The 19,728-nt window shown below is 39.9% G+C and overlaps 1 long non-coding RNA gene across 3 annotated transcripts in view; it reads right to left on the reverse strand.

The window, feature by feature from the left end:
• The window catches only part of LOC110137666 (uncharacterized), a 133,887-nt gene extending 121,206 nt beyond the window's left edge, over positions 1-12,681 (reverse strand). For 2 of the 3 annotated variants that reach the window (XR_011490415.1, XR_011490416.1), the window contains exons 1-2: positions 8,573-12,681; positions 7,782-7,936 (exon numbers count right to left, since the gene is read on the reverse strand). This is a non-coding gene — a long non-coding RNA (uncharacterized lncRNA). The remainder of the gene's footprint in view (positions 1-7,781; positions 7,937-8,572) is intronic. The other variant, XR_011490417.1, reaches the window with a different exon arrangement.
• Positions 12,682-19,728: the final 7,047 nt, after the last annotated feature.

The following is a 19,728-nucleotide window of genomic DNA, read 5'->3' on the forward strand; positions in this document are numbered from 1 at the left end:
TTATTTCTTCAAAGAACAGCCTTTTTTTTTTTTCCATTTATTTTTATTAGTTGGAGGCTAATTACTTTACAATATTGTAGTGTTTTTTGTCATACATTGACATGAATCAGCCATGGATTTACATGTATTCCCCATCCCGATCCCCCCTCCCACCTCCCTCTCTACCCAATCCCTCTGGGTCTTCCCAGTGCACCAGGCCTGAGCACTTGTCTCATGCATCCAACCTGGGCTGGTGATCTGTTTCACCCTAGATAATATACATGTTTCAATGCTGTTCTCTCGAAATATCCCACCCTCGCCTTCTCCCACAGAGTCCAAAACTCTGCTTTGTAGGAAGCTGTGGTACATATACACCATGGAATATTACTCAGCCATTGAAAAGAATTCATTTGAATCAGTTCTAATGAGATGGATGAAACTGGAGCCCATTATACAGAGTGAAGTAAGCCAGAAACATACAGAAAGAACAGCCTTTAATTTCATGGATCTTTTCTACTGTTATTTTAGATATCACAAAAATAGAAATTTATGGGTCAATACCACCAATGAACACAGTTGCAAAAATCCTGAACAACATACTAGCAAACTGAATCCAATAAGGATCATAAACCATGATCAACTGAGACTTATTCCAGGGATACAATGATTTTTCAATATCTGCAAACTAATCAATGTGATACATCACACTAAAAAACTGAAGAATAAAAACCATATGATCACATCAATAGATACAGAAAAGGCTTCTGATCAAATGCAACATCCATTTATGATAAAAACTCCCAAGAAAGTGGGCATAGAGGGAGTATACTTCAACATAATAAAGGCCATATATGACAGACCCAAAGTTAACATCATACTGAACAGTGAAAAGCTAAAAGTATTTCCTCCAAGATCAGGAACAAAACAAGGATGCCCACTCTCACCACGCTCATTCAACATAGTTTTAACAACAGCAATCAGAGAAGAAATAAAAGGAATTCGAATTGTAAAAGAAGTAGTAAAACCATCACTGTTTGCAGATGACAGAATATATACATAGAATATCCTAAAAATGCTACCAGAAAACTACTAGAGCTCATCAATGAATTCAGTTAAATTACATGATACAAAATTAATATAGAGAAATTTGTCATATTTCTATACACTAACAATGAAATAGCAGAATCAGATATTAAGGAAATAATCCCATCGACTATTGAATCAAAAAGAATAAAATATCTAGAAATAAATGTACCTAAGGAAGCAAAAGACCTGTACTCCAAAACCTATAAGACACTGATGAAAGAAATTGAAGACCACATGAATGGAAAGATATTCCATGTTTTGGACTGAATAAATCAATATTGTTAAAATGACTATTCTATACCAGGCAATCTATAGATTCAATGCAATCCCTATCAAATTATCAGTGCCATTTTTTACAGTTCAGTTGGAACAAAAAAAAAATTCTTTTATTTCTAGGGAAACACAAAAGACTTTGAACACAAAACACAAAAGTCTTTGAAAAGACAAAGCAATCTTGAGAAAGAAGAGAGCTGGAGGACTCATACTCCCAGATTTCACACTATATTACAAAACTACGGTCATCAAGACAGTATGGTACCGACACAAAAGCAGAAATATAGATCAATGGAACAGCATATGAAGTGCAGAGATAAACCCAAGCACCTATGGTCAATTAATCTACAAAAACAGAGGCTAGAATAGAAAAAAGAGTCTCTTCCATATGTGGTGCCGGGAAAACAGGCAGCTAAAGAATGAATGAAATCAGCACATTCTCTCATACCATATATGAAAAGAAACTCAAAATAGATGAAAGACCTAAATGCAAGACCAGGTTACCATAAAACTCCTAGAGGAAAACATAGGCAGAACACTTTCTGACATATTGCAGCAATATTTTCTGGATCTATTTCCTAGAGTAATGGGATTAAAAACAAAAAATAAACAAATGGGGCTTCTCTGTGTGTGTGTGTGTGTGAGAGAGTGAGAGCTCAGTCACGTATGACTCTTTGAGATCCCATGGACTATAGCCAGCCAGGCTCCTCCGTCCATGAAGTTTTCCGGGCAAGAATACTGGAGTGGGTTGCTATTCCCTTCTCCACAGGATCTTCCTGACCCAGGGATGGAAGCTGCGTCTCTTAAATCTCCTACATTAGCAGGCAGATTCTTCATTGCAACACCTGGGAAGCTTTAAATAAGGCCTAATTAAACTAAAAGACGTTTGCATAGCAAAGGAAACATAAATAAAGCAAAAGACAAACTACAGAATGGAAGAAAGTATTTGCAAAGCAACTGACAAGGAATTCATTTCCAAAACACACAAATAGCTCATATGGTTCAATATCAAAAACAAACAACCCAAACAAAAAACGGGCAGAAGCTCTAAACAGACATTTCTCCAAAGAAGACAGATGACCAACAGGCACAAGAAAAAATGTTCAACATCACTAATTATTAGAGAAATGGAAATCAAGATAATAATGAAGTATTACCTCACACAAGTCAGAATAGCCATCATCAAAATGTCTACAAACTATAAACGCTGAAAAAGGTGTGGCAAAAAAGGACTTCCTACACTGTTGATGGGGATGTAAACTAGTGTAGCCACTATGGAGAACAGTATGGAGGTTCCTCAAAAAAACTAAAAACAGTTACTATATGATCCTATAATTTCACTCCTGGGTGTATATCTGGAGAAAAACCATAATTTGAAAAGATATATGGACCCCAATGTTCACCTCAGCACTGTTTACAATACCCAGCACATGGAAGTAATCTAAATATCCAACAGCAGAGAAATGGATCGAGAAGATGTGATACACATATACAATGGAAAATTAGTCATTAAAAAGAATGAAATGACCCTGCCATTTGCAGGAACATGGATGGACCTAGCAATTGTCATACTGAGTGAAGTAAGACAGAGAAGGAGAAATTTTGTATAACATCTCTTACATGTAAAATCAAAAAAGAAACAACACCAATGAACTTATTTAGAAAACGGAACAGATTCACAGACTTAGAGAAGGAACTTGTGGTTGCCAGGGGGAAAAGATGGAAGGAAGGGATAGTTAGGGTGTTTGGGATCAACATGTTCACACAGCTATATTTAAAATGAAAAACTAATATACAGCACAGGGAACTCTGCTCAATGTTATGTGGCAGCCTGGATGGGGAAGAGTGGTTACATGTATATGGACGGCTGAGTCCCTTAGCTGTCCACCTGAACTACCAAACATTACTAACCAGCCATACTCCAATATAGAATAAAAAGTTTTTCTAAAAAAATTGCTGAAAAAGATGAAAGAAACCAAGGTAAGATTTTAAAAGCTGCCCTGGGTAAAAAGGGTAATTAGTCTGTGTAATTCCAATTTTGTTAATTCTTTTAGTAAATGCCAGATTACGTATATGAGCATGTGTGCATGCTAAGTCACTTCAGTTGTGTCCGACTCTTCGCGACCCCATGTACTGTAGCCCACCAGATTCCTCTGTTCACGGGATTCTCCAGGCAAGAATACTAGAGTGGGTTGCCATTCCCTTCTCCAGGAGATTATGGACATACGATTATTCAGTTTGCCAACTGATTTTCTCAGTGTGCATCTACAATGTTTGGTTTTCCTGTAATTTCTTCCTTTATAAAATAGAGATGATATTGTTCCTTCCTTATTCTCTCTTTTTACTTGGGGGAGTAGGAAAAGCACTGAATCAGGATTCAGGAAAATCATTCTAGTATTGGAATGTCATTTACTAACTACTTGACATCAGACTAACCTCAGTATTCTCATTTTTAAAACATAGAGTAGTGCTATTCCCCCTTTCCATTAATACTTCCTATAGCTTTATAACCATGAAATAATACACAGGTGATCTCAAATTGCAATATCCTATATAAAAGTAAGGTGGTATTAGCAGAACTTTACAGTCACAGTGAAAGACACTATTAGGGCCAACAAATAACTTGTCCCAGCTCCATCATTTATCTTAAATGAATTAGTTTTTAATGACTCCAAGTATTCATGTTTCCCTAACCCCATCAGCATATATCTGTCAACAGTCACTGGCATTATGTTTCAGAGAAAGACACTATTAGGGCCAACAAATAACTTGTCCCAGCTCCATCATTTATCTTAAATGAATTAGTTTTTAATGACTCCAAGTATTCATGTTTCCCTAACCCCATCAGCATATATCTGTCAACAGTCACTGGCATTATGTTTCAGAAGCCTAATTCTTATTCCATGAAAGCCTGACAGACCCAAAAAGGATAAAAACCTGGGCTTTGTAAATGACAATACTCAAATATATAATACTGCACATATCAAAGATTTCTAAAATGTATTTCAGAACAGCAAACTGCTTTCTCAAGTAGCAGAATTAACACAGATCTTGTTGGATTTCCACTTGTCTAATTATTAATTGGCCACACTCTTAGATCCTCGTTTAGCAGTGACTTTCCTATTGACATCAACTTCATGACATTCTGGGCTTCCCAGGTGGCACTAGTGGTAAAGAACCTGCCTGCCATTGCAGGAGATGCAAGAGACATGGGTTCAATCCCTGGGTCAGGAAGATCCCCTGGAGGAGGAAATGGCAATGCACTCCAGTATTCTTGCCAGGAGAATCTCATGGACAGAGGAGCCTGGTGGGCTACAGTCTATGGGGTCATAAAAAAAAACTGGACACATCTGAGCACTAACTTCATGACATTCTGCATCTTTTTGCAAATTTTGCTATTAGGTTTTTCATTATATTTTCATCATGTTATTAATTGTTAAGTACCAGAACTTCTGCTAAATGGCGAGAGGGTTCTCAGTGTAAAACTGGTTTTCATTAGTGGATGTTTTCCTGTTTTTATGGCTTTTGCATCCTTGTGCACTCAGTGTGGAGACTAATAATAATGAATAATCAGATAAGGAGAACACCTTATTCCTATTTTGTTCTGAGAACAAAAATGAAATTATTTATTGAAATTCCTCAATAAATGCTGCTTCCTGGTATTTTTAAAGACAGAAGGCAGTAAGCAGAAGCCATTAGGCAGAGAAAAGAAGAGACAAAAGAACTAACTAGCGATGGAATAGGAAGCAGAGAGAAGGTGCTGAGTCACAGACATGACCCACAGGTGGAATCGCCCTCGGCTCCCAGAGCTGCCCCTAATTCTGAGCACTTGCTCAGAGTTTCCTGGCTCTCCATTCAGACTGTGTGTCCATCCTGACAATAGACTGCTATCACCCAGGGCAATGAGGATGCCTCAACCGTGAAATAATCAAACATGCCAATGGAATCTCTTTGTTAAATTTTGGTCAACAAGGCTTGCTTCTGGGGAGGTACTGACAAAAGAAGCATTCCTCCCACTGAATGAAAGAGCCCTTTTCTTTTCTGAGTTAACTCAGACTCTTAACTGTTCTCTTCTTTCAGTTTCAACAGACTACAAAGGACACTTTCTCACATTTCAAGGGAAAAATAACAGAGTTTCTCGGTAATATAGTGTGTATAGCACGCCCCAATTTACAAAGTATTTTATTTCACTTCCACAAGAGGAGAGTATAAAAACAACAAACTCTAGGAGTGGAATCTAGGGATTTTCATTTTTAATGAGATTTAATGATTAGTCAATCCTTTTATTTCTCTTGCTAAATGAAAATCAAATTCCAGTTTTACCCTCCTAGGAATATTTGCACATCATCTGAACTAATGCTATGGGTGTTTAAACACTCTTGAATCACACATGTATAAACAATCTCTTGGTTTATTACATAAACTACTAATATCATTCATGGGTTTTCTATTAATAAAATCATTATTTCATTCAACAATTACACTGAGCATGTAATTACCATGTGCCCAGCAATGTATTCAAGGCTGGATGTCACTAGCTCAACCATCACGATCAGCCTTTTACAGACCATAATTACACAGCCAGGGTTTCCATGAGGAAACCTAACTGATGACTACCCAAACTGAGCTTCCCACAGAAACATCAGTTCTACAGTGAAATGGTAACAGACTTGGAATTCAAATCCTGGTTCTGCCACACTTGCTTGCTTCACCTCTCCAAGGATCTATAAGGTCAAGAAGATAACAGCACCTACCTCACAGAGGTGTAACGATAAGAGATGATGAAAATGTATGGAAAGTGTGTGGTCAGTGGTTGGCACATATAATAGGTGTTCAATAAACAAAACCTACTGTCATTTTTATTAAAGGGCCAGACTTTTTTCCAAGGAAGAGTGTTAAAAACTCCATTATCATTATCATTAAAGTTCTCATTTTTCAAATGGAGAAGACTTAAGCTCAGAGAAGCTAAATCCTTCATTCATGTAACAAGAGTGGCCAGCCCTAACTGTGTGCTAGACTGGGGCTGGTCTCCACAGAACAGGGACGCAGAGGACAGAGCCTCTGGCTTCAAACACCGTCTTACAGAGAAAAGAGGGAGAAGTTGACGGCCCCAGAAAAGGGAAGCACGGGGCTGTGGGAGCACACAAGGGAGCTCACTCAGGATGCAGGCGGTGGGGGAGGCTCCCCAGATGGGGTGTCCCCGCTGAGTCATGAGGGAAGTAACGTGGCAAGAGCAGTTAACCACTAGCAGCCTGGCTTTAATGAAACCAAACCCTTGTCTCCAAGAGCCGTGAACTTCTTCCCACAACACCACAGCTCCTTTGATTAGATTCAGTTAACAAGGAATTTATCAACACTTGCTTGATGGAGAAGTCTGTACTGGGTAGCAACAAAGGTGATTAACTATAGTTATCTCATGAACAGAACGGGATATAAAACAGACACACAGATGCCCAACTCAACCGACATCTAATATACGTCTGATGTTCAAAACCAGGTGCTGGACGTCCTGCTGGAGTTCAAGCCTAGTTCTCAGGCTCTCAGGGTGGATGCTAGTGCTTCCTCACGTGCCCTGTGGGAACAGGGCAACACTGCCCACACTGTGAATTCCACCAAGCAGCAGAGCTGGGCGATATCATCCACCACCTCGTGTGTAAAGTCCCTGGCGGCTCGGACGGTGAAAGCGTCTGCCTGCAATGTGGGAGGCAGCGTTCAGTCCCTGGGTTGGGAAGATCCCCTGGAGAAGGAAGTGGCAACCCACTCCAGTACTCCTGCCTGAAAAATCCCAAGGACGAAGGAGCCTGCTAAACTATAGCTCATGGGGTCAGAGTCGGACACGACTGAGCAGCTTCACTTTCACTTTCTTTCATGTGTAAATTGTAATATAAATTCTTTAATAAATATCTGATTGTGCATGTTAAGTCACTTCAGTCATGCCCAACTCTTTGCGACCCTATGGACAGTAGACCACCAGGCTCCTCTGTCCATGGGATTTTCCAGGCAAGAGTACTTGGGTGGTTTGCCATGCCCTCCTCCAGGGGATCTTCCTGACCCAGGGATGGAACCCACATCTTTTATGTCTCCTGCATTGGCAGGCAGGTTCTTTAGCACTAGCTCCACCTGGGAAGCCCCAAATACCTGCTTAGCACACATTAAAAGGAGTATCTTTTCTCATTTGTAAGTGCTATGAATTCTATATTCCACTATGCACAGTGTTTTCACTTACTTTAAACTGTTTGCAATGGAAACTATTTAAAATATTTCATTTAAAGTATCTATATCTTTACAATTGAGTCTTTCTTTAGTTTTGAGTGCTTTCTTCAGCAGATTTGGGGATCAGAATTATGCTTGCCTCAAAAAAATTCTTGGGGGCACTTCCTGCCACCCTGTGCTTTGGAGCAATATAGGAACTGCCAGACCCTTGGTGGTTTTATTCAGTTCACCTGAAAATCCACTGAAGCCTGGTCACGACTCACTAACAGCAGTGCTCCCGCTGCAGCGCAGACTCAGCTTCAGACGCCCTCTCAACGCTGCTCTCCACACAGCCATAAGGGACAACGCGGATGGGCCACTTATTTTCAGTCTTTCTTTATTACATCTGGAATGTAACAAATAGAACAAATGAATGACCATGACAAGACAGAAACAGACTCGCAGATACAGAGAACAAACTGGTTACCAGGGAGGAGAGGGAATGGGGAGGGGGCAGGACCCGTGAGGGGGGTTAAGAGGGACGGACTACTGGGTAGAAAGGAAGGCACAAAGATGTAACTTGCAGCACAGGGAATACAGCCAACATGTCATAACAACTTCATATGAGTATAATCTATAAAAATATGGAATCACTAGGTTGTACACCTGAAATTAACGTTGCAAATCGACTATACTTCAATTTAAAAAAGAGGAAATTAAGACAAGTTCTTTTCTGTGTATGACTCTGACCACATCCCACATATTTTTATACATGATTACTCCATTTAATGATTTCTAAAGAGCCTCTGAATTTTACCTTTATTTTATCCTTGGCCTACAAGTTCTTCGTTTAGTACACTCTCCATATAAGGTAAAACTCAGGAAACATATTATTAATATGTGGGCTTCTGGTACAGCCTCTAAAGCAAAGTAATTTTGCCCTCACACATGACCCTTATAGCACACCTCTAGTGCTTGAGAAAGGAAACCATCTCAGGTTATACCGAGGACGCCACCCACTTACTTCTCAAGAGATACCAACCTTAGTGCCATTCAAGTCTGACGGGTTTTTTCTTCCTATCTTCCTTTCTTTGGTCCTTTGTGTCTCACATATTCCCAAGTTTCATATTTCTCATATGTCAAAGGCATATTTTCCTCTTTTCCAGCAGTACTGCAATGCTTCCTGTTTTCTTTTCTTCTCTCTTTAACTTTTTTTCCCATTTCAGTGGATTTGGGGGAAGAGGAGGAGGTGAATGCACAAGCTCAAGATAAAAGCAAAAATCCAGAATTTTTAAAAACTCTTTCAAGTGCTACCCAATGGATCATACTCTTCATAAGGCTTTCCTACTTGCTCTCCTCTTCTTGAACCTAAGAAAATTATCTAAACTGATAATTGTACATATTAATATTATATATTATAATGTTATCATAAAGTTGAACATTATAATCCAAATAATGCAATAGTGCTTATATGTGAACAGAGCTTAAAAGCAGTACAAGGACAAAGGAAATTATTTTCTATCATTATGAAAGTTTTAAAACCCTTAGGAACTGTTTTGTCCTCTAAAGTCTACAGTACACAAGGCCTTAGTCCATATGCCTGAGAGAAGCAAAAAGCTGCAAACTATTACATAAGGATCCAAAACAAAAATTCCTAAAATCAAGAAACAAGTATACCTTTATATTAATTATTAAATTGTCTAATTAAGATAAATATATATACACACGTAGTAACATATATATGACTTTGTTCAAATATATGTTGTAATAGTGAAATGAGAACAAATGATAACACCATATGACCTTTTTAATCCTGTGATTCTTTTAAAACATTTTTATTAGAGGAAATGTCAGGTTTTTCACATGTTCATAATGTTTTAAATGGATAGACTGTATATCACTACCTAGTCAATTTTACTTCTAATTTGTATCTCTGTTAGTTTCATAAATAAAGTTTATTTATCTATTTAAAATAAGTAAAAGTCAGATTTTCAAGAAAAGTAACAGATTATTCAATAAATTGCAAATAGAAAAAATACTAACAGAAAGAACAGTAAGCTTACTTACAAACACTGCAAAGCTCAGTGTTAACATGGAAAGTTTGTAAGGTTACAAGAGGAATTTAATTACAGATATGGAGAACATACGAACCTCTGGCACAAGTCACACAGGTACCAGATGCCAAATGCCCTGGAAAAGTAACCATGCATTCACCCATTCATTCATACTTCCATCCATCCATACCCTTAGCAAATATTTATCGAGGATTCTCTATGTTCCAGGATACAATAGTTTTTAAAGGAGGAGGAGGAGGGAGAGGAGGAAGAAAGAGGCAGGGGAAGGAGGAGAAATTGTCTAGTGAGGAATAGGGACAAGAAACCAGGCAATTATAATATGTTGTGGTATGAACGGATAACCAACAAGGACCTTCTCTATAGCACAGGGAACTCTGCTCAATGTTCTGTGGCAGCCTGGATGAGAGGGGAATTTGGGGGAGAATGGATGCATGTGTATGAATGGCTGAATCCCTTTGCTGTTTACCTGAAACTGTCACAACACTGTCAATTGGCTACCCCCCAATACAAAATTAAAAGTATAAAAAAATAAAATTATAATGAATTACAGCTTCCATGAGACTCAGATGGTAAAGAATCTGCCTGCAATGAAGGAGACCTGGGTTCAACCCCTGAGTAGGAAAGATACCCTTGAGAAGGGAATGGCAACCCACTCAAGTATTCTTGCCTGGAAAATTCCATGGACAGCAGAACCTTGCGGGCTACAGTCCATGAGATCACGAAGAGTCGCACACAACTGAATGACTAACACACATGAATATGACTATAATAGTGTATGTCATAAAAACGTTAAATGGTTTATTTATTAGTATATATAGTCTAGGCTACCATGAGGCAGTCATATTGCTGTTTCTTTTCTATCAGTGCATGAATTATTATACCTGTAAATAAAATGTCTTTAGAAAAAAAAAACAATTCATTGTGTTAAGCACAGTAACAGGTGGCTGTGAGCACATCTAGGAGAAGCACCTCATCCAGATTTGTCAGCAGAGGGAGGAAAAGTGTGCAGGTGGTGTGCAGGAGAGAAAGTTCATTCCAGTGATGCCTGGAAAAGTGTGAATGACAGAGAAGACAGTCAGATAAAGAGTGGAGAGAATGGGGAAAGGTCCAAGTAGAGGGAACAGTGTGAGCAAATGGCTAAAGGAAAGAGAAAGCAAGGCACATGGAAAGAACTGCAAAATATTCAGTAGATACGGCCACTGAGAGAAAGGCAGCAGTGACAAAAGATAAGAGAACAAAGGAAAGGATTTCAGGGGCTAGATAAAAAAGATCTTACATGACAATTTAAGGAATGCAGAACTTATCCTAAGGGCAATGAAAAGTCACTAGCAGTTCCAATCACAAAAGCAATAATGACCAGACAAGGGTTTTAGTAAAATTATGCTGGCTGAAAATAAGACCATTCAACAGAGAGGATTAATAAGAAGTCTTGCTTGGATCCATGAGAGAGAGGAAGACAGGATTAGGAAAATGGAAATGGGAGTGAAGTCTCAAGATCTATTAAAGAAATAAAATTAACAGGCAGGATAAACTTGATATGGACTGAGAGAGGGTGGAACTCAAAGGTGACCACTCCATCCACCCTCGTGCTTTGTCTTAGGCCACAAAGTGGATGATGGAACCATTCACTCAGATAGAGAACTAAGGCAAAGAAACAGGTTTAAGTGCATAGATGGGAAACACTGTTTTTAACAAGCTCACTGCAACTATGAGTCATCTAAGTGAATCAAGCTAATGGACAATTAGCTATAGGGGTCTGAGATGAGGAGAGAGATGAGCACGGAAATGCATCAGCACACAGACCACAGCTGAGTTTATGGAAGTGAATGCAGTGTGAACGTGCAGAGCAAAACCAGAAGACATTTAAGGAACTTCAGCATCTAAGGAAAAAACGAGCAGACACTGTAAAGGAGGCTGAAAGAACCACCTCTTCCCAAACAGAAAGTCCATTTGATATCCCTATAAAAAGCAGAGACATTACTTTGACAACAAAGGTCCATCTAGCCAAAGCTATGGTTTTTCCATTAGTCATGTATGGATGTGAGAGTTGGACTATAAAGAAAGCTGAATGCCGAAGAACTGATGCTTTTGAATTGTGCTGTGGTGTTGAGAAGACTCTTGAGAAGACTCCTTGGACAGCAAGGAGATCAAATCAGTCAACCTTAAATGAAATCAGTCCTGAATATTCATTGGAAGGACTGATGCTGAAGTTGAAAAACTCCAATTCTTTGGCCACCTGATGCAAAGAGCTGACTCATTAGAAGACACTCTGATGCTAGGCAAGATTGAAGGCAGGAGGAGAAGGGGACCACAGAGCATGAGATGGTTGGATGGTATCACCGACTCAATGGACATGAGTTTAAGTAAGCTCCGTGAGTTGGTGATGGACAGGGAGGCCTGGCATGCTGCAGTCCATGGGGTCGCAAAGAGGCGGACACAACTGAGCGACTGGACTGAACTGATAAAAGTTCCTGGGTTAGATCTGGGAGACCCACCAAGAAAGTTCTCCTGACCACCTTAAACTTGTATCTTTGCTAAGCTTTCTAACACCTGAGAGCCGCTGTCACCTACCCTCTTCCCTACCTTCCCCAATGGACTCACATACTTCAACTTTCACGAAGTTCATAAGCACTTTAATCTTCAAAACCAAAAGGCAGTCTGTTAAGAAAGTCTATTTATATATTATATGGCAAAAGTTAAATATTTAATATTTAAAAGGAAGGGAGATACTTCTCCATGGTGGTAGCTTCAGAAAGCAGAGACGGCTTCTTCCAGAAGCCCCTCAGGTTTGCTCCAGTCATCCACCAGTCCAAGGGATCGTGACATTCCCCAAGGAGCAGACAGCCAGGATCTCACAGCGGTGGAGAGAGAAGATAAGGAACAAAATGTCAAGTTGACTGAAACTCTCCAGCTCCAACTTGCAGGCGGCTGCTTCAGAACAGGAATTAGAAGCGTATCACCTTTCAGAAAGACAGCAGAGGAATGACTCAGAGCACCGGTGCTTGCACCCTGACATTCATGTTGTTCACGCTGATTTATTCTTTCAAAAAACTCTACAGTAGATCTTTAAAAGCGAGCACTATTGGGAAAAAACAGTCCTGTCAAAGATGAACTTTTCACACCAGTGTGAGCCCTATCAGATTCAGAATATGGATTTTATTCACACGTTTCCTGTTCTTCAGAGAGGGTGATGAGGACCTGCAAATATGGAGAGGCTTCCCAGGACTCCTGCAGTTACTCAGCATGGGGTCCTGCTGAAGCAGCGTCCTGGACTCCGGAGCCGTTATTTCCCTCAGACAGTGTGTGGGGTCTCTCCTCACCTGGTCGGCAGAGTGCAGGGCTTTAGGAATGCCCGCTTAGCCATCTCTGTATTGCTGCCCACTGCAGTAAGCACTCACCTCTGCCAACTCATGTGTCCCAACTTCACAGTGACCTGTGAACCAAGCCATGCCAAGAGAAGAAACAGACTCCTACTCCACATCCCAACTCCAAAAAGACCTACAGTCTCCCCCAGGATCATGAGTTCAAGAGAAAAATGAGAAGTAGACATCTCATAATCAGGGTGAGTTTTTTAAAATGCAAATTGGGTAACTGCTCTCCAGTGGCTGTCGTGTGCTCTGCCCTTCCCACGGGAAGGAAAGACCAGGCTTTACCGCAGATTATGAGACGAAGACGAGAGATTCGATGGGCAGAGCCAAGCACTGAGCTGCCTAAACCTTTATCTGTCGCCCTCCTACCTGAGCGCAAGACTCGTGAGAAACACAGCTAAGACCTGCAGAACCACCCAGCTTCACCGAGTCCAGACTGATCCATCTCCAGTCTACTCCAAGACACATGAGTGAATCAGCCCGGTCAGCTGAGATGCCCAGCCAGAGCCAGTGAACTCCCCACCGTCTTGCAGGCTCATTGACAAGAAGACTGGCCTGTTAAGTGAGCCAGACAAACCTCGGGTGCCTAAGGCTCAGCCTCTGTGGGGAGAAGCTGCAGCCAACATCCAGCAGCTCCAGAGACGATGATTCCCAACAGAAGCAGCCTGAAGGGCTTCGGTATCATACACGTTCCACCACATGCAAGAAGAGTTTGAAAAAACAATGTTTTCTTTGCTCATACTTGGATTGCACCTTCTTGAGGGCTGAAAACTTTTTAAAATTCCAATGATTTATTTCTTATTTTTCAAAGGTGAAATTGGTAAAGCTGAAGCCTTTGCAGGATCCTCCATCATCTGTTCCCCATCCTCTCCCACATACATTCGAGGCCATCCAGACACAGAGAGGCTCCAAGAACAGGAAGGTTTCTGTGAACTGTGTGGGTAAAATAAGACCTCCAGGACCACAGAATGAAAAACCACCAAGAGAAAAAGAAGCATTAGCCTATAATTTATTGTATTTGTGTCCCTCCTTCGCCTGCATTGTGGCCTACCCTAGTTACCAGGCACGGGGCCGGTTCACGAAGATGCTCGTGGCTGGGGTTTGTCTATGAAGCCGTCTGAGTCCTGGCAACCTGCACGGGTTCAGAACAGCTGAGGCAGTCCTTGGGGGTCTGCTCACGACCATGCTGCTCTGTGTGGCCCTGGTTCTGGACATGCTCTACCGGCCAGTGGCCGCTCTCCTAAAGAACATTAAACCAGAGCCAGAGCCCATGAATTACAGTGGGAGATGGTGTTATTTATAGTCATAGTCAGATTTCTAATAATTAAAAGCCTTCTTTACACAAGACAGAGAGCTAGCTACTGAAGTTTCCGCCCTTTGGAGGAAAGACATAAAAAATTTGGCAAGTTTGACCTAGTTTAAAAATAATTTACAGGATCTTAATCAACTTTAATAGAGGCCAGACTCAAGAAGAAACTACTAGCAACAGAAAAACTGGAAGCCATAAATAAAGACCCACTTCCTTGGGGGCTCAGATGGTAAAGAATCTGCCCACAATGCGGGAGACCCGGATTCAATCCCAGGGTCAGGAAGATATCCTAGAGAAGGGAAAGGCAACCCACTCAGTATTCTTGCTTGGAGAATACTGGAGAATAAAGAGCTGGAAATCTTCAACTCCTTGCTTGGAATTAAAATATAGGCCTTTACAAAAGGACCTAGCAAAGAGAAATCTAAATGTTTGGAACAAGATGACATTACAAGAAATACTAAGTCTCTGAAAGACTCATTGAAACCCATCCAATTCAGGTAACTACAAGCAAACAGCCATTAAAGTACACCAGAAAAGCAAAGAACAACTTCAGACAGCACTAGAAAGATGCTTCAGATGAAAATTCCCATCTTTGGGGAAGTATAAACTGATTTCACAAGAAGCTAAAGAACAGAGAGGAAAAGTGAGCCAACCTATTTATCGGCAAAAAAAGTTAAAAAAAAAAAAAGAATACTGCATCTGGAACAAGTTCTAAATGACTATGAAAGTCAGATTATTACTGAAGATGAGAGATCAGTCTGCAGCTCATGAAGAAGGCAACGTGGATGTGGAGCCTTGAAACCAGACACAGACACACATGGGAAAATAAAACTTCTAATAAGATGAACTCAAAGCAGCTTTGATGAAACTGACCCATTCTGCCGGGTTAAACACAGCTGATCTAGGCTTGGTGAAGCCAAGTGACTATGTTCACCTATGCTGGGTTTATTTTTAAATTCATTTAAAAACTCTTAAAGATTATGAAACCAAATGTACACTGCATTAACTGAAAGAAATAAAATAAGTGAAGCACTGCAACTCTGTAAGTCTCCAAAGAAGAAAGCCTCACAATCATCAGAAAAGGAGGGCAGGTGGTGGGGGGTGGGGGGGGGGGGCGCGGTGGGAAATGTACTTATATAGGAACAGGCAGAACCACTGGAGACAACTTAACATACCTCCTATACTGCACTGAGAAAAAGAAACGCATTTTCACCAAATATCTAATGTAGGGAGAACTCACCCTGTGAAGATAGTGGAGAATTCTTTCAAAATATCAATATATAGAAATGTTAGCATGTGGAAGAGCTAGACATTTTCAAAACATTTTTCAGGAAGAACTTAAAACCTTTTGAAAAGTAACCTTACTTCCCTGATGTTTCCTATAGGGCATCTGGAGGAGTAAAAGGGGCTAGCAGGGCACCCAGTGGATGAACAGACCCGCCTCCCCCAGAAAGCAGCAGTATCTGGTAGTGACGGCCCAGGAGCCAGGGACCGCGCCTGGTGGAGAGCAGATACAGCCTTCCTGGGTCAGCACCACGGACAGAATAACCCTCCACGGGCCATCCTCATCCTTAACACGGTGCATCCTCCGCAGAAGCAAGATAGAGCTTCTCCTGGTGTTTCTCGGACTGGCAAACACACTCAGGGCCTTCTGAGTCAACCTTTCTACCTGGATGGAGACCCGGGTTCTATCCCTGGGTTAGGAAGATCCTCTGGAGAAGGGCATGGGAATCCACTCCAATATTCTTGCCTAGAGAATTCCATGGACAGAAAAGCCTGGCGGGCTACCGTTCATGGCGTTGCAAAGAGTCGGACACAACTGAGCAACTAACACACACACACACCTGGATGGAAGACCCACCACCTAAGGAGCAGCAGCAGCAAATAATGGATATTAGGAAAGCAACAACAAAAAGCAAAAGAGAGTCACGTGGAAGAAAGCAGTCCTGCTGTGAAGTTTTGCTGAACACCAGGCCTCTGCATCATTATCAACCAGACACTCGGGGCATTCCCCCCAAGTTTTTTTTTTTTCAGTTCCTCACAAAGGAAAGTTTCTATTATTACTTCCACCTTGAAGATTTGAAGCCTAGGCACAAGAAGGCTGAGCAATTTCTCTGGGGTCCCAGCTAACATAATGCCAGGAACTGGGAACTAAAAGCAAGTATCCCAATTAAGGACAAATCCTCCATCTGTCCTGCTCTCCTAAGGATAATTTATGAAAATAAAGACAAAATTATTTTGTCTTTTCAAGCTAAGGACGTTAGCTCAGCATTCAGAACTCAAATATTTATAACATGGCAGTTGGATCAGGCCCACAGGTATCTCCTTGAAAGTGCTATTCTTTTACTAATTAATTTGGTTAAGATTTTGGAATTTTTGTTTGTTTTTAAAAAATGTGTTTGAGAGAGAAAATTCACAACATTTTAGGGTTTTGTGAAGTAGTCCATGAATCAAAGATCTTTGAAAATCAGTGTCTGAAATGGAGTAATACTCTCTTTATAGGAAGAGTCAACTGGAAATACCAATGCAAATGGATTCCTCATTTATTAGAGGAAAAGCAGCTTTTCTTCAAACTTTAAAAAAAAAGATTCTCTGTGACTGATAGCATATAGAACTTTGAAATCTTGTATATTATGATGCCACTATCTCAGGATTTCAAAAGAGTAATCAATAGACACTTGGAATTTTAATGATTTGACAGAATTCTGTGCACAGAAATTAAAATCCCAGGAGAACAAGTGTCAGCAAAGAAATTCCTAGCCTGAGGGACAAAATGCCACCTATGTGACTTATTTCTAATCTACTACTCTCCCCTGAGATTCTGTGCAGTCCTTGGTCACAGAACAGAGCAGCAGCAGGCAGATACTGGCAACAATCCCCAAACCTAGACTTCACATTCAGGGTCCTTTAATTACAGGAACCTACCAGACGTATTTCAATACATTGATACATTTAGGATTTTTTCTTTGGGAAGGAAAAAATGTGATGCTCCTGTTGTTGGTTTCCAAACAGAATCCAATGCTTTACTTGGTAAGGGAGAATTATTAAATTTAAGTAGGCTGTGCTTGCATTTGGAGTATGATGGAACTTCATACTATGCGTGAATTCAAGGCAGAGCTATGGAAATGCTCTTGCTGGAATTATCAATACAAGGACTAAGTAAAATCATTAACTCTTCTATAATACATGTCAAGTACTTGGTTGAAACTCTGATTCACCCCGGACAAAAACACTGACTTTCTCTCTTCAGCTCCTGGGTATGCAAATTACATTCTAAGAAAGCAAGCAATTATGAGTTTTTTAAATGTCAGATATTAGGAATGAAGAGTAGAACACAGAATCCTGTGGGGTCATAAGTTCATTCATTGTGGGGTCATATGTTCAGTCTGTTTAAAGAATATTCCACCAATTAGAGTTAAATAATACCCAAAAGTGGGGGGGCGGGGAGGACAAAGATAGACAAAAATGTCACGACAGGTGTCACACTTCCTCAAATACTTCAACAATTATGATACTAAAAGTTTCCAATTACTCATCATACCCTTTGCCGCATGGCACTTAATTTCCTAATTTTTTCCCCTTTTTTAAACTTCTCACCAATTAAAAAATTCATGATGTATGCAACATATTTGCAACTTTTACAAATTTAGAAACTAAGATAGCTTACTGACCAAAAAAAGTAAAGCACAGGGTAATACAAAGAATGATTCTCTGGTGTCTTTTAAAGTATATATCTTGCTTCCTAAATTTCTAAAGCTTAAGTATGAAAGTTATCATGTATAAATACTTTTAGATAATAAAAAGTTTTTATTAACGGCATACACTCAGAAGAGAAGAGCGTATATGGCAGGGGAAACTTTTGCTTTTCATTATTCTCCCTTTCCTGTTACTAGAAAATTGTATTTTTTTTTTTGTTTGCCTTCCCCTGTAACTTAATTCTTTTTAGCTACAAAAAGTTCCGGAACCACCCTGCAAGCTTCCACCACCCATGTGCTCAGCAGACAGCCTCTCCAGTAGAGGGCACAGTAGAGCTGACAGGAAAACGTGTGTCCAGTTCAAAACACTCTCAAGCCGCGGTTTTGCTGTGCAGTATTTACCTCCTATTGCAGTGTTTCTCCTTCCACCACTGAATGGAAAAGATGTGTCATCTTAATATTAAGCAATTCCATTTACCTAAAAGCCAGTTGCAACCAAAAAAACAAAGGGAAGTCATTAAAGACTGCAGCTTTCATTTTAAATGTACTGGTCTGCTTACCTTAATACCAGCTGTCAATTGGAAACGGTTTGCAAAAAAAGTAAATAGTTACTTTAAACACTTATAAGAAACATCTAGAATGGTCTATATTTCAAGCAGTTACTTACATGGATACATATACATTTATGGTTGTGAACTTATCTGATCTCTGAAAAATTCACATACCAGTTTACTTATTTTTTATTTGGTTTTTTACCCAGAGGACATTAAGTATCTATCATGAGCCCGATATTCTATGAAGCTGTGACATTATCTTGAATTTTAACAGTACTTAACATTTATAACTTAACTCTGAATTAATCTTTTAATGATTTTTCTACCTGGAATAACTATGCTTCAGATATTTCCTTTTCCCCACATATGCAAATTAAGAAAGACAAACTTTTGTACAATACTTTAAAATTTACAGAGGCTTTTCATGAAAGATTCACATAATATCCAATGAGGTTGACAAAAAAGACACATTACTCTTATTAGAGATGAGACACTGGTGCTTAGGAGGTGGGATGGGACTGTCCCAATAGTTACTTAGTATTTACCAGTGAAGCCAAGACTCTAACTAGGTATCCTAACACAAGTCCAGCTCTCCTTGCTGCCTCTTTGTCAGAACTCCTCTTGTTTTCCACTGAGTGAATTCTACCAACCAAAATTCTAAGTGAAAAACATATTGAGGGTTATACTAGCAAGAAAAGCAAATGTTTACATATTACACATATTTAACAAATAAGTACTTAATCATCAGAAAGCGAAAATAGCTGTAGGAAATATCATGCAAAGTTCTTTTAGAGATGAAAAGCATATGCTTGAGAAAAATTATATTCTTACATTTCACAAACTCGCTTTCAAATATTTATTACTGGAATCTAAATGATTTTTCCTTCCATAACTGAGTACATGGCTGTTCTCTTTAGTAATAACTGTCGGTTTTACTACCCAAGTCAAACTTGGAGCTCCAACTACCGGCAGCTCATCATAAGAATACGGTAAATTAGTTCCAATTTTCTTTTAACAGCTCTAATACAAAGTAGAGAACATACTTGCAGCCTGTATTAAAACAGCAGAGACCATTTTGCTGACAAAGGTCCCTATAGTCAAAGCTATGGTTTTTCCAGTAGTCATGTATGAATGTGAGAGATGGACCATAAAGAAGGCTGAGCACCGAAGAACTGCTGCTTTCAAATCGTTCCGCTA

This window comes from Odocoileus virginianus, chromosome 11 (assembly GCF_023699985.2).
Source record: "Odocoileus virginianus isolate 20LAN1187 ecotype Illinois chromosome 11, Ovbor_1.2, whole genome shotgun sequence".
Taxonomy (NCBI): domain Eukaryota; kingdom Metazoa; phylum Chordata; class Mammalia; order Artiodactyla; family Cervidae; genus Odocoileus; species Odocoileus virginianus.